Source organism: Rousettus aegyptiacus, unplaced genomic scaffold (assembly GCF_014176215.1).
Source record: "Rousettus aegyptiacus isolate mRouAeg1 unplaced genomic scaffold, mRouAeg1.p scaffold_m13_p_6, whole genome shotgun sequence".
NCBI lineage: Eukaryota > Metazoa > Chordata > Mammalia > Chiroptera > Pteropodidae > Rousettus > Rousettus aegyptiacus.
This window is the reverse complement of record NW_023416309.1, coordinates 46,988,001-46,992,361: the sequence shown is the minus strand read 5'-3', so window position 1 is coordinate 46,992,361 and position 4,361 is coordinate 46,988,001. Positions and strand designations below refer to the sequence as shown.

The window sequence follows — 4,361 nt, the reverse complement described above, 5'->3', positions numbered from 1 at the left end:
TTCGCATCTGTCAAACATGGAAATATACACTTAAGATCTGCGCATTTTACTCTAAGTAAATTTTATCTTTACAGAAAAGAACTATAAACAAACGCTGAACTCTGGTCGACAGGTTTTCTTTTCACAGGGGTAAGGTATTAATAATTCTGAAACCACTTCTGTGTATTCTAGGCTTGAGCAAATAAGTGAACACATCAAGGTGGATGGGGCCAGATTTCTTGGTCCTGGAGGATGGAGATACAAACGTGGAAAGGAGAATAACCGGAACGTATTGATTGAACTAGAGGCATCGGTATCAATTTATAGACTTTAATTTATAGTTTTATAAATAAAATTAAATGTGCGAATACATGCATTTCCTATGTCTGTCCACTGAGGCAGCACAGAAGCAATGATACAGCAGAAGCAGCAAGCACATCTGGCAGCCAGAGCTTGGTTTTAAATAAAGAATAAAACCTCCTTTGAAAAAGCTAATTCCAGAGCTGGAGCAGGAAAGGCACAGGGGATCCCGGAACACCTTGTTATACTAGAAATCGAGGAAGTGCTCAAAGAACAAATTGTCTCCCCCGCATACACACATTAATTACTTATTAGTGAACTGCACAATGGAGAAGCCCGGAGACACTGTCTCAACCAAATGATCAAAGTCCGCATCGCCAACATCCTCCTGATACGATGCTCAGACACCTACACAACATTACGGCGTCGGTACTACCATCGAAAAGACATAACTTAAATCTAATCGGAAGGAAACTTCAGGCAAACCCAAATGGAAACATTCTACAAAGCAACTTGCCTGTACCCTTTTATAAAAATATGGCAAGGTCAAGAAAGACAAAAAAAAAGATTGAGGAACTTCTCCTAAATGAAAAATCCTACTGAGACATAATAACTAAATGGGTGGTCCTGGGTCCCATCTGGACTGGGAGAAAACATAACTATAAAAAGAATTATTGGGAAAATGGCCAAATTTTGAATGTAGACAGAGGATGGTAAATTTCTGGCTCTTGGTAATTATACTGTGGTTACATAAGAAAATGTCTTTGCCTTCAGGAAATACATACTGAAGTGTTCACAAGTAAAAGGATATGATCTGCAATATATTCTCACAGAATTCACAAAAATATATATTACTAGTAAATTAAATAGAGCAAAATGTAAGCATTTGGTGAATTTAGGCAGTGGGCAGATTTCTTTGCGCTATTCTTGCAACTTCTTTGTTGGTTTTAAATTATATTTTTTAAAGTAACAAATCAAAACAAAAGAATTCTTTGATAAATCAGAGAAATAAATACAGAGAGGGTTAGATGCCATTAATCAATTTCTAATAATTCCGAGTAGTGTGATAATGACATGATGAGTGTTTGTAAGTCTTTGCTAGTTAGAAATACTGAGTTGTTTGTGGGTGATGTGGCATGATGTCTGGAATTTGCTTTAAAATATCCCAGTGTAAACAAAAGGTGAGGGAATAAGAGAAGAATGGTTGCATGCTGATAACCGGTAAATCTGGGTTGTGGGCACGAGGGACCTCAATATACGACTCTATTCCTTGTTGCATATAATTGAATTTTTCCAATAAAAAAAAAAAAGTTGCCAGATAACGTACGGAAAGAATTCTCCAAGTAATGGAGCAGGAATTTTCTTGGCTGGGTTCCAGTTCCTGCTCTGCAGTGGCCTCAGCCAGAGCCTGGGCGAGGTGACGTCCATCTGGTCACCTCTGCCTGGTCATCTGCAAAATGAGGCTAATGATGCTGCCTTCTGGCTCGTGGTCAGGACTCTTCTGAGGTACAGAGTGATCATGATTTGCAAAGTCTCCCAGGCAGTGGCCACATGTGAGAGGGCTGTGCTCTCGTCAGCTGAGCAAGTGGGCGCCCGGCTGCCCCCTCCCCTGACATTCAGCCCAGCCAGGTGGGTTCTGCCGAGCCAGGTGGCCCCTGCTGGCTGGCTGAGTGCCAGTCTTCACAATCTTCTGTGTTGCATCCCATGTACGAACCTTTTACTCTTCCAAATTAAACACTACAATAGGGGTGGGGCGTGGAAGGGGGAACTGTACTAAGTCTGCCTTCATTGTGGAGGAAATAAATATCTCGAGAGTGATTCATCTCTTTCTGAAAGAAATTAATTTCTAAATGAAATAACGTTTCCTGATAGTCATTTTCAAGGCTTCAGACCTCGGAGCCAAGCCCTCTCCCTCTCTCTGCTCACCCCCTGCACAGGCTGACTGCCTTGCTCTGCCATATCCACAGATCCACGCCTCCTCCCCTGGTGAAGCGTGCCCTGGCGACACCTGAGTCCTTTATTCCATGGAAACTGATAACGAGATGCCCAATTAAGGTGAGGTTCCGTGAGTGTCAGCTCTGGACACGTGGCCTGGCTGGCAGGAAAGGCCTTTCACCTGGCATTGGGACATGGGACGGACCACCTTGGGGACCACCGTCCTTTCATGTGCCCGAATGGGCCATTCTCAGGGTGGCTCTGGACAAGGCAGTTGTAAGGTGAACAAAATGTGGCCCCCTGACCTCTGGCAGCTGAGAGAGGACCCCAAAAGGCCTCCTTGGAGAACTAGAGTCACTTGGGTGACTAGGTATCTTGCTGCGGTATAACCTGGCACTGTCTACCTTCCAAATTGCTCCTGGCCCAGCTGGATGGCCACAGAGGGTATAGAGGGAGTCGGGTGATTCTCAAGGCAGGGGAAATAGCCCTTCCCCCTTCAAAAAAAAAAAAAAAAAAGGTAGAAACAAAAGATTTGCATCCACAATAAAAGTAATGCTGATCATCCATCATTTCATTAAGGGTTAAGAGTTTGAATTGCATTATTCATCTAATTCCCCTTAAAAAACCTAGATGCTTTTATTATTTCTATCTTTGTCACTATATATATATATTATAAAATTATATAGTTTAGAAGATTATAATCCCCACATGAGAAACCTGAAACTGAAGATCAACTGACTATCAGAGGCCACAAAATAACATGTGGGGAAAGAGGGATTTGAACCCAGAACAACTTTAAGACTCAAATCCCCGCTCTTAACTTCTGTATTATACTGCTATTAACTCTTAGGAACCAAAGCCCAAATCTGAATGAAAATTGCCCAGCTCCAGGAACGCAGAACTCAGTCAAGGGATGTCTGGAATTCTAGTACCAGGAAAGATCCCCTGGGCCTAGGGTACAAGACCAACCTCCAGTCACATAGAAGGTAAAAGGGGTCAAATATATTGTAGCAGAAGATTTGACTTTGGGTGGTGAACACACAACGCAATATACAGATGATATATTATTGAATTGCATACTTGAAATCTATATAATTTTCTTAACCAATGCCACCCCAATAAATTTAATTAATTAAAAAAAAAAAAAAAACTAAGGAGGCAGAGATGAGGAAGCCTAACCTCGGGAGACAGACACCCAGAAAGTTGGACCAGAACGTTGCTTTTTCTGAAGCTGAGAGAGAAGACTTGGTAGTAAGTACATTAAAAATTAATTAGGAGTCTGTGGCCATGCCACCCTGAAGAAGCCTGATCCCGTCTGATCTCAGAAGCTAAGCCGGGTCAGGTCTGGTTAGTACTTGCATGGGAGACCACCTAGGAAGACCAGGTGCTGTAGACGTAAAAAATAAAAAATAAGGGATTGTAAACTGACAAAGTCCTTGTAATCTGTGAGGTCAACCAAGGGTTGCCTCACCTAAAAAAAAAATAATAATAATAATAAAATAAAAAATAAATTAATGAATTAATTAGGAGATACTCTGAATGGGGCTGGCTGAATTCAGTTGAAAAATGAGAGCGGGATTAATCTCTGTGGGTTGAGGCAGTCACAAAAGGCTTCCTGGAGGAGGAGGCCACCAAGTTCACCCCTGATGGCAGATATGACTAGAACAGGAAGAGGAGAGGAGAAAATGCCTTCATCTGGCCACCAGGATGAACAGAGCAAGGGTGTGCTTAGTATTTCCTCTGCTGGCACCAAGTGAGTTTCTGATTTTCCTTCTCTGTTAAGATAAAAGCTCCACTAATGAGATGCTTTTTAGGAATCGGCACTTTACAAGGCACACAGCATTTTACAGAGCAGGGCTCTTAAGCTCAGAGAGGGCAACCCCGTGAGCATGAGCATTTTGCTGAAGAAAAGACGAAGTGAATTTCGAGCTCAGGTTCCAGAGACCTTAACTTTTGTCTTTTAGGGCGCAGGTGAGAGAAGGCCACTTGTCGATAGATTTGAAGAGGCTTGTCGTGGCTGCCACTAGACAGAAGAGTGAGATTCCGAATGCTGCTGTTTCAGCTCATTTGCTGGCATCACCAAGCTTGAGATAGTATTTCTGGCTAATGGTGGGAGCCAGGTGTCAGGGAAGGAAGCAGTGATAGCA

At 42.5% G+C, this 4,361-nt stretch overlaps 1 pseudogene; it reads left to right on the top strand.

Moving 5' to 3' along the window:
- The first annotated feature begins 3,491 nt into the window (after positions 1-3,491).
- Positions 3,492-3,610, top strand: LOC118604542 (annotated as a pseudogene).
- The last annotated feature ends 751 nt before the right edge of the window (positions 3,611-4,361 follow it).